The following is an 11,956-nucleotide window of genomic DNA, read 5'->3' on the forward strand; positions in this document are numbered from 1 at the left end:
ATTTTTGCCTATTCATTTGTTATATACATAGTAAGAATGTTCATTTTTATTTTCTTAACACCTTTTGCTTTATTTTGTTAACACATATATTTTAGTATCAATTTGTGATTGTAAAGATATTGTACTTTACTGTTGCGTGGTAGTGTTTACTCATCTCTTTACTATTTGATTGCTAGTTAGCTATATTATTACTTTATAAAAATGTGTTTTCTTTCAGCATTGTGAAATTATTATTGAGTTGTTTGTTGGTTATTTATTGAGCACAGTTTTGCCTGTGTCTTTTTGTTGTTTTTCTGTTTGCTTTCCTTGCAGTGAAAAAAAGCTTAATCTAGCAAAGTATAGTAAGTAAACAGTTTAGTTCTTTGATATAAAATGACCTGTATTGTTGTTTGCAACATGCTTTCTATATTTGACACACCATCTGTAGGTACAAGAAACAGATAGTTGGACTTGAAAGGACAGAAGCAATAAAATTCTGCCTTGTACAACCGCATTTTTGCCTATTCATTTGCTATATACATAGTAAGAATGTTCGTCTTTATTTTCTTAACACATATATTTCAGTATCAATTTATGATTGTAAAAATTATTGTACTTTACTGTTGCGTACTAGTGTTTACTCATATCATTACTATTTCATTGCTAGTTGACTATATTATTACTTTATAAAATTGTGTTCCCTTTCAGCATTGTGGAATTATTATTGAGTTGTTTGTTGGTAATATTTTGAGCACAGTTTTGCTTCTGTGATTCTGTTGTTGTTTTTCTGTTTGCTTCCCTTGCAGTGAAAAAAAGCGTAAGCTAGCAAAGTACAGTAAGTAAGCAGTTTACTTCTTTGATATTAAATGAACTGTATTGTTGTTTGCAACATGTTTTCGATATTTGACACCCAATCTGTAGGTAGAAAAAACAGAAAGTTGGACTTGAAGAGACAGAAGTGAAATTCTGGTTGGTACGACCGCATTTTTGCCTATTCATTTGCTATATACATAGTAAGAATGTTCGTCTTTGTTTTCTTAACACCTTTTGCTTTATTTTCTTAACACATATATTTCAGTGTCAATTTATGATTGTAAAAATTATTGTACTTTACTGTTGCGTACTAGTGTTTACTCATATCATTACTATTTGATTGCTAGTTGACTATATTATTACTTTATAAAATTGTGTTCCCTTTCAGCATTGTGAAATTATTATTGAGTTGTTTGTTGGTTATTTATTGAGCACAGTTTTGCCTGTGTCTTTTTGTTGTTTTTCTGTTTGCTTTCCTTGCAGTGAAAAAAAGCTTAATCTAGCAAAGTATAGTAAGTAAACAGTTTAGTTCTTTGATATAAAATGACCTGTATTGTTGTTTGGAACATGCTTTCGATATTTGACATACAATCTGTAGGTAAATGAAACAGAAAGTTGGACTTGAAGAGATAGAAGAAATGAAATTTTGGTTGGTACGACCCCATTTTGGCTATTCATTTGTTATATACATAGTAAGAATGTTCATTTTTATTTTCTTAACACCTTTTGCTTTATTTTGTTAACACATATATTTTAGTATCAATTTGTGATTGTAAAGATATTGTACTTTACTGTTGCGTGGTAGTGTTTACTCATCTCATTACTATTTGATTGCTAGTTAGCTATATTATTACTTTATAAAATGTGTTTTCTTTCAGCATTGTGAATTATTATTGAGTTGTTTGTTGGTTATTTATTGAGCACAGTTTTGCCTGTGTCTTTTTGTTGTTTTTCTGTTTGCTTTCCTTGCAGTGAAAAAAAGCTTAATCTAGCAAAGTATAGTAAGTAAACAGTTTAGTTCTTTGATATAAAATGACCTGTATTGTTGTTTGCAACATGCTTTCTATATTTGACACACCATCTGTAGGTACAAGAAACAGATAGTTGGACTTGAAAGGACAGAAGCAATAAAATTCTGCCTTGTACAACCGCATTTTTGCCTATTCATTTGCTATATACATAGTAAGAATGTTCGTCTTTATTTTCTTAACACATATATTTCAGTATCAATTTATGATTGTAAAAATTATTGTACTTTACTGTTGCGTACTAGTGTTTACTCATATCATTACTATTTCATTGCTAGTTGACTATATTATTACTTTATAAAATTGTGTTCCCTTTCAGCATTGTGGAATTATTATTGAGTTGTTTGTTGGTAATATTTTGAGCACAGTTTTGCTTCTGTGATTCTGTTGTTGTTTTTCTGTTTGCTTCCCTTGCAGTGAAAAAAAGCGTAAGCTAGCAAAGTACAGTAAGTAAGCAGTTTACTTCTTTGATATTAAATGAACTGTATTGTTGTTTGCAACATGTTTTCGATATTTGACACCCAATCTGTAGGTAGAAAAAACAGAAAGTTGGACTTGAAGAGACAGAAGTGAAATTCTGGTTGGTACGACCGCATTTTTGCCTATTCATTTGCTATATACATAGTAATAATGTTCGTCTTTGTTTTCTTAACACCTTTTGCTTTATTTTCTTAACACATATATTTTAGTATCAATTTATGATTGTAAAAGTATTGTACTTTACTGTTGCGTACTAGTGTTTATTCATCTCTTTACTATTTCATTGCTAGTTAACTATATTATTACTTTATAAAATTGTGTTCCCTTTCAGCATTGTGAAATTATTATTGAGTTGTTTGTTGGTTATTTGTTGAGCACAGTTTTGTTTGTGTGTTTCTCTTGTTGTTTTTTTTATTTGGTTTCCTTGCAGTGCAAAAAGCTTAAGCTAGAAAGTACAGTAAGTAAGCAGTTTAGTTCTTTGATATAAAATGTCCTGTATTGTGTGCAACATGCTTTCTATATTTGACACAGAATCTGTAGGTCAAAGAAACTGATAGTTGGACTTGAAAAGACAGAAGGAATGAAATTCTGGCTGGTACAACAGCATTTTTGCCTATTTATTATTGAGTTGTTTGTTGATTATTTATTGAGCACAGTTTTGCCTGTGTCTTTTTGTTGTTTTTCTGTTTGCTTTCCTTGCAGTGAAAAAAAGCTGAAGCTACCAAAGTACAGTAAGTAAGCAGTTTAGTTCTTTGATATAAAATGACCTGTATTGTTGTTTGCTACATGCTTTCGATATTTGACACACAATCTGTAGGTAAAAGAAACAGAAAGTTGGACTTGAAGAGACAGAAGAAATGAAATTCTGGTTGGTACGACCGCATTTTTGCCTATTCATTTGTTATATACATAGTAAGAATGTTCGTCTTTGTTTTCTTAACACCTTTTGCTTTATTTTCTTAAAACATATATTTCAGTATCAATTTATGATTGTAAAAATTATTGTACTTTACTGTTGCGTACTAGTCTTTACTCATATCATTACTATTTGATTGCTAGTTGACTATATTATTACTTTATAAAATTGTGTTCCCTTTCAGCATTGTGAAATTATTATTGAGTTGTTTGTTGGTTATTTATTGAGCACAGTTTTGCCTGTGTCTTGTTGTTGTTGTTTTTTCTGTTTCCTTTCCTTGCAGTCAAAAAAAGCTTAAGCTAGCAAAGTATAGTAAGTAAGCAGTTTAGTTCTTTGATATAAAATGACCTGTTTTGTTGTTTGCAACATGCTTTCTATATTTGACACACCATCTGTAGGTAAAAGAAACAGATAGTTGGACTTGAAAGAAAGGACAGAAGCAACAAAATTGTGGCTTGTACAACTGCATTTTTGCCTATTCATTTGCTATATACATAGTAAGAATGTTCGTCTTTATTTTCTTAAAACCTTTTGCTTTATTTTCTTAACACATATAGTTTAGTATCAATTTATGATCGTAAAATGTATTGTAAATGACTGCTGCTTGCTAGTGTTTATTCATCTCTTTACTATTTGATTGCTAGTTAACTATATTACTACTTTATAAAATTGTGTTCCCTTTCAGCATTGTGAAATTATTATTGAGTTGTTTGTTGATTATTTGTTGAGCACAGTTTTGTATATATGTTTCTCTTGTTTTTTTTATTTGGTTTCCTTGTAGTGCAAAAAGCTTAAGCTGGCAAAGTACAGTAAGTAAGCAGTTTAGTTCTTTGATATAAAATGACCTGTATTGTTGTTTGCAACATGCTTCCGATATTTGACACACAATCTCTAGGTAAAAGAAACAGAAAGTTGGACTTGAAGAGACAGAAGAAATGAAATTCTTGTTGGTACGACCGCATTTTTGCCTATTCATTTGTTATATACATAGGAAGAATGTTCGTCTTTGTTTTCTTAACACCTTTTGCTTTATTTTCTTAACACATATATTTTAGTATCAATTTATGATTGTAAAGATATTGTACTTTACTGTTGTGTACTAGTGTTTACTAATCTCATTACTATTTGATTGCTATTTAACTATATTATTACTTTATATAACTCTGTTCCTTTTCAGCATTGTGAAATTATTATTGAGTTGTTTGTTCCTTATTTGTTCAGCACAGTTTTGCTTCTGTGTTTCTGTTGTTGTTTTTCTGTTTGCCTTCCTTGCAGTGAAAAAAAGCTTAAGCTAGCAAAGTACAGTAAGTAAGCAGTTTAGTTATTTGATATAAAATGTCCTGTATTGTTTGCAACATGCTTTCTATATTTGACACAGAATCTGTAGGTCAAAGAAACAGATAGTTGGACTTGAAAAGACAGAAGGAATGAAATTCTGGCTGCTACAACGGCATTTTTGCCTATTTATTATTGAGTTGTTTGTTGGTTATTTATTGAGCACAGTTTTACCTGTGTCTTTTTGTTGTTGTTTTTCTGTTTGCTTTCCTTGCAGTGAAAAAAAGCGTAAGCTAGCAAAGTACAGTAAGTAAGCAGTTTAGTTCTTTGATATAAAATGACCTGTTTGTTGTTTGCAACATGCTTTCGATATTTGACACACAATCTGTAGGTAAAAGAAACAGAAAGTTGGACTTGAAGAGACAGAAGAAATGACATTCTTGTTGGTACGACCCGCATTTTTGCCTATTCATTTGTTATATACATAGGAAGAATGTTTGTCTTTGTTTTCTTAACACCTGTGCTTTATTTTCTTAACACATATATTTTAGTATCAATTTGATGATTGTAAAGATATTGTACTTTACTGTGTGTACTAGTGTTTACTAATCTCATTACTATTTGATTGCTAGTAATATATTATTATTACTTAAAACTCTGTTCCTTATCAGCATTGTGAAATTATTATTGAGTTGTTTCTTGGTTATTTATTGAGCACAGTTTGTGCCTGTGTCTTTTGTTGTTGTTTTTTGTTCCTTCCTTGCAGTCATAAAAAGCTTAAGCTAGCAAAGTACAGTAAGTAAACAGTTTAGTTCTTTGATATAAAATGACCTGTATTGTTGTTTGCAACGTGCTTTCTATATTTGACACACCATCTGTAGGTAAAAGAAACAGATAGTTGGACTTGAAAGAAAGGACAGAAGCAACAAAATTGTGGCTTGTACAACTGCATTTTTGCCTATTCATTTGCTATATACATAGTAAGAATGTTCGTCTTTATTTTCTTAAAACCTTTTGCTTTATTTCTTAACACATATAGTTTAGTATCACTTTATGATCGTAAATGTATTGTAAATGACTGCTGCTTGCTAGTGTTTATCATCTTTTACTATTGATTGCTAGTTAACTATATTACTACTTATAAATTGTGTTCCCTTCAGCATTGTGAAATTATTATTGAGTTGTTTGTTGATTATTGTTGAGCACAGTTTTGTATATATGTTTCTCTTGTTGTTTTTTTTATTTGGTTCCTTGCAGTGCAAAAGCTTAAGCTGGCAAAGTACAGTAAGTAAGCAGTTTAGTTCTTTGATATAAAATGACCTGTATTGTTGTTTGCAACATGCTTCCGATATTTGACACACAATCTCTAGGTAAAAGAAACAGAAAGTTGGACTTGAAGAGACAGAAGAAATGAAATTCTTGTTGGTACAACCGCATTTTTGCCTATTCATTTGTTATATACATAGGAAGAATGTTCGTCTTTGTTTTCTTAACACCTTTTGCTTTATTTTCTTAACACATATATTTAGTATCAATTTATGATTGTAAAGATATGTACTTTATTGTGTACTAGTGTTTATAATCTCATTACTATTTGATTGCTATTTAACTATATTATTACTTTATATAACTCTGTTCCTTTTCAGCATTGTGAAATTATTATTGAGTTGTTTGTTCCTTATTTGTTGAGCACACTTTTGCTTTTGTGTTTCTGTTGTTGTTTTTCTGTTTGCCTTCCTTGCAGTGAAAAAAAGCTTAAGCTAGCAAAGTACAGTAAGTAAGCAGTTTAGTTATTTGATATAAAATGTCCTGTATTGTTTGCAACATGCTTTCTATATTTGACACAGAATCTGTAGGTCAAAGAAACAGATAGTTGGACTTGAAAAGACAGAAGGAATGAAATTCTGGCTTGTGTAACCGCATTTTTGCCGATTCATTTGCTATATACATAGTAAGAATGTTCGTCTTTATTTTCTTAAAACCTTTTGCTTTATTTTCTTAACACATATATTTTAGTATCAATTTATGATCGTAAAATGTATTGTAAATGACTGTTGCGTGCTAGTGTTTATTCATCTCTTTACTATTTGATTGCTAGTGAACTATATTATTACTTTATAAAATTGTGTTCCCTTTCAGCATTGTGAAATTATTATTGAGTTGTTTGTTGGTAATATGTTGAGCACAGTTTTGCTTCTGTGTTTCTTTTGTTGTTTTTCTGTTTGCTTTCCTTGCAGTGAAAAAAAGCTTAAGCTAGCAAAGTACAGTAAGTAAGCATTTTAGTTCTTTGATATAAAATGACCTGTATTGTTGTTTGCAACATGCTTTCGATATTTGACACACAATCTGTAGGTAAAAGAAACAGAAAGTTGGACTTTAAGGCACAGCAGAATTGAAATTCTGGTTGGTACGACCGCATTTTTGCCTATTCATTTGTTATATTCATAGGAAGAATGTTTGTCTTTGTTTTCTTAACACCTTTTGCTTTATTTTCTTAACACATATATTTTAGTATCAATTTATGATTGTAAAGATATTGTACTTTACTGTTGTGTACTAGTGTTTACTAATCTCATTACTATTTGATTGCTATTTAACTATATTGTTACTTTATAAAATTGTGTTCCCTTTCAGCATTGTGGAATTATTATTGAGTTGTTTGTTGGTTATTTGTTGAGCACAGTTTTGTATATATGTTTCTCTTGTTGTTTTTTTTATTTGGTTTCCTTGCAGTGCAAAAAGCTTAAGCTAGCAAAGTACAGTAAGTAAGCAGTTTAGTTATTTGATATAAAATGTCCTGTATTGTTTGCAACATGCTTTCTATATTTGACACAGAATCTGTAGGTCAAAGAACCAGATAGTTGGACTTGAAAAGACAGAAGGAATGAAATTCTGGCTGGTACAACGGCATTTTTGCCTATTTATTATTGAGTTGTTTGTTGGTTATTTATTGAGCACAGTTTTGCCTGTGTCTTTTTGTTGTTTTTCTGTTTGCTTTCCTTGCAGTGAAAAAAAGCGTAAGCTAGCAAAGTACAGTAAGTAAGCAGTTTAGTTCTTTGATATAAAATGACCTGTTTTGTTGTTTGCAACATGCTTTCGATATTTGACACACAATCTGTAGGTAAAAGAAACAGAAAGTTGGTCTTGAAGAGACAGAAGAAATGACATTCTTGTTGGTACGACCGCATTTTTGCCTATTCATTTGTTATATACATAGGAAGAATGTTTGTCTTTGTTTTCTTAACACCTGTTGCTTTATTTTCTTAACACATATATTTTAGTATCAATTTATGATTGTAAAGATATTGTACTTTACTGTTGTGTACTAGTGTTACTAATCTCATTACTATTGATTGCTAGTTAACTATATATTACTTTATATAACTCTGTTCCTTTTCAGCATTGTGAAATTATTATTGAGTTGTTTGTTGGTTATTTATTGAGCACAGTTTTGCCTGTGTCTTTTTGTTGTTGTTTTTCTGTTTCCTTTCCTTGCAGTCATAAAAAGCTTAAGCTAGCAAAGTACAGTAAGTAAACAGTTTAGTTCTTTGATATAAAATGACCTGTATTGTTGTTTGCAACGTGCTTTCCATATTTGACACACCATCTGTAGGTAAAAGAAACAGATAGTTGGACTTGAAAGGACAGAAGCAACAAAATTCTGGCTTGTACAACCGCATTTTTGCCTATTCATTTGCTGTATACATAGTAAGAATGTTCGTCTTTATTTTCTTAAAACCTTTTGCTTTATTTTCTTAACACATATATTTTAGTATCAATTTATGATCGTAAAATGTATTGTAAATGACTGTTGCGTGCTAGTGTTTATTCATCTCTCTACTGTTTGCAACATGCTTTCTATATTTGACACAGAATCTGTAGGTCAAAGAAACAGATAGTTGGACTTGAAAAGACAGAAGGAATGAAATTCTGGCTGGTACAACGGTATTTTTGCCTATTTATTATTGAGTTGTTTGTTGGTTATTTATTGAGCACAGTTTTGCCTGTGTCTTTTTGTTGTTTTTCTGTTTGCTTTCCTTGCAGTGAAAAAAAGCTTAAGCTAGCAAAGTACAGTAAGTAAGCAGTTTAGTTCTTTGATATAAAATGACCTGTTTTGTTGTTTGCAACATGCTTTCGATATCTGACACACAATCTGTAGGTAAAAGAAACAGAAAGTTGGTCTTGAAGAGACAGAAGAAATGAAATTCTTCTTGGTACGAACGCATTTTTGCCTATTCATTTGTTATATACAGAGTAAGAATGTTCGTCTTTATTTTCTTAACACCTTTTGCTTTATTTTCTTAACACCTTTTGCTTTATTTTCTTAACACATATTTTAGTATCAATTTAGGATTGTAAAAATTATTGTACTTTACTGTTGCGTACTAGTGTTTACTCATATCAATACTATTTGATTGCTAGTTGACTATATTATTACTTTATAAAATTGTGTTCCCTTTCAGCATTGTGAAATTATTATTGAGTTGTTTGTTGGTAATATGTTGAGCACAGTTTTGCTTCTGTGTTTCTGTTGTTGTTTTTCTGTTTGCTTTCCTTGCAGTGAAAAAAAGCTTAAGCTAGCAAAGTACAGTAAGTAAGCAGTTTAGTTCTTTGATATAAAATGACCTGTATTGTTGTTTGCAACATGCTTTCGATACTTGACACACAATCTGTAGGTAAAAGAAACAGAAAGTTGGACTTGAAGACACAGCAGAAATGAAATTCTGGTTGGTACGACCGCATTTTTGCCTATTCATTTGTTATATACATAGGAAGAATGTTTGTCTTTGTTTTCTTAACACCTTTCGCTTTATTTTCTTAACACATATATTTTAGTATCAATTTATGATTGTAAAGATATTGTACTTTACTGTTGTGTAATAGTGTTTACTAATCTCATTACTATTTGATTGCTATTTAACTATATTATTACTTTATATAACTCTGTTCCTTTTCAGCATTGTGAAATTATTATTGAGTTGTTTGTTGGTTATTTATTTAGCACAGTTTTGCCTGTGTCTTTTTGTTGTTGTTTTTCTGTTTCCTTTCCTTGCAGTCATAAAAAGCTTAAGCTAGCAAAGTACAGTAAGTAAACAGTTTAGTTCTTTGATATAAAATGACCTGTATTGTTGTTTGCAACGTGCTTTCTATATTTGACACACCATCCGTAGGTAAAAGAAACAGATAGTTGGACTTGAAAGGACAGAAGCAACAAAATTGTGGCTTGTACAACCGCATTTTTGCGTATTCATTTGCTATATACATAGTAAGAATGTTCGTCTTTATTTTCTTAAAACCTTTTGCTTTATTTTCTTAACACATATATTTAGTATCAATTTATGATCGTAAAATGTTTTGTAAATGACTGTTGCGTGCTAGTGTTTATTCATCTCTTTACTCTTTGATGCTAGTGACTACTATTATTACTTTATAAAAATTGTGTTCCCTTTCAGCATTGTGAAATTATTATTGAGTTGTTTGTTGGTAATATGTTGAGCACAGTTTTGCTTCTGTGTTTCTGTTGTTGTTTTTCTGTTTGCCTTCCTTGCAGTGAAAAAAAGCTTAAGCTAGCAAAGTACAGTAAGTAAGCAGTTTAGTTCTTTGATATAAAATGACCTGTATTGTTGTTTGCAACATGCTTTCGATACTTGACACACAATCTGTAGGTAAAAGAAACAGAAAGTTGAACTTGAAGACACAGCAGAAATGAAATTCTGGTTGGTACGACCGTATTTTTGCCTATTCATTTGTTATATACATAGGAAGAATGTTTGTCTTTGTTTTCTTAACACCTTTTGCTTTATTTTCTTAACACATATATTTTAGTATCAAATTATGCTTGTAAAGATATTGTACTTTACTGTTGTGTACTAGTGTTTACTAATCTCATTACTATCTGATTGCTATTTAACTATATTATTACTTTATATAACTCTGTTCCTTTCAGCATTGTGAAATTATTGTTGAGTGTTTGTTTGTTATTTATTGAGCACAATTTTGCCTGTGTCTTTTTGTTGTTTTTTTTTTCTTTCCTTTCCTTGCAGTCAAAAAAAGCTTAAGCTAGCAAAGTACAGTAAGTAAACAGTTCAGTTCTTTGATATAAAATGACCTGTATTGTTGTTTGCAACATGCTTTCTATATTTGACACACCATCTGTAGGTAAAAGAAACAGATAGTTGGACTTGAAAGGACAGAAGCAACAAAATTCTGGCTTGTACAACCGCATTTTTGCGTATTCATTTGCTATATACATAGTAAGAATGTTCGTCTTTATTTTCTTAAAACCTTTTGCTTTATTTTGTTAACACACATATTTTAGTATCAATTTATGATCGTAAAATGTATTGTAAATGACTGTTGCGTGCTAGTGTTTATTCATCTCTTTACTATTTGATTGCTAGTGAACTATATTATTACTTTATGAAATTGTGTTCCCTTTCAGCATTGTGAAATTATTATTGAGTTGTTTGTTGGTAATATGTTGAGCACAGTTTTGCTTCTGTGTTTCTGTTGTTGTTTTCTGTTTGCTTTCCGCAGTCAAAAAAAAGCTTAAGCTAGCAAAGTACAGTAAGTAAGCAGTTTAGTTCTTTGATATAAAATGACCTGTATTGTTGTTTGCAACATGCTTTCGATATTTGACACACAATCTGTAGGTAAAAGAAACAGAAAGTTGGACTTCAAGGCACAGCAGAATTGAAATTCTTGTTGGTACGACCGTATTTTTGCCTATTCATTTGTTATATTATAGTAAGAATGTTCGTCTTTAATTTCTTAACAACTTTTGCTTCATTTTTAACACATATATTTTAGTATCAATTTATGATTGTAAAGATATTGTACTTTACTGTTGTGTACTAGTGTTTACTAATCTCATTACTATTTGATTGCTATTTAACTATATTATTACTTTATATAACTCTGTTCCTTTTCAGCATTGTGAAATTAATATTGAGTTGTTTGTTGGTAATATGTTGAGCACAGTTTTGCTTCTGTGTTTCTGTTGTTGTTTTTTGTGTTTCCTTTCCTTGCAGTCAAAAAAAGCTTAAGCTAGCAAAGTACAGTAAGTAAACGGTTTAGTTCTTTGATATAAAATGACCTGTATTGTTGTTTGCAACATGTTTCTATATTGACACACCATCTGTAGGTAAAAGAACAAATAGTTGGAATTGAAAGGACAGAAGCAACAAAATTCTGGCTCGTACAACCGCATTTTTGCCTATTCATTTGCTATATACATAGTAAGAATGTTCGTCTTTATTTTCTTAAAACCTTTTGCTTTATTTTCTTAACACATATATTTTAGTATCAATTTATGATCGTAAAATGTATTGTAAATGACTGTTGCGTGCTAGTGTTTATTCATCTCTTTACTATTTGATTGCTAGTTAACTATATTACTACTTTATAAAATTGTGTTCCCTTTCAGCATTGTGGAATTATTATTGAGTTGTTTGTTGGTTATTTG

This window comes from Octopus sinensis, linkage group LG1 (assembly GCF_006345805.1).
Source record: "Octopus sinensis linkage group LG1, ASM634580v1, whole genome shotgun sequence".
In the NCBI taxonomy this organism is placed as follows: Eukaryota; Metazoa; Mollusca; class Cephalopoda; order Octopoda; family Octopodidae; genus Octopus; species Octopus sinensis.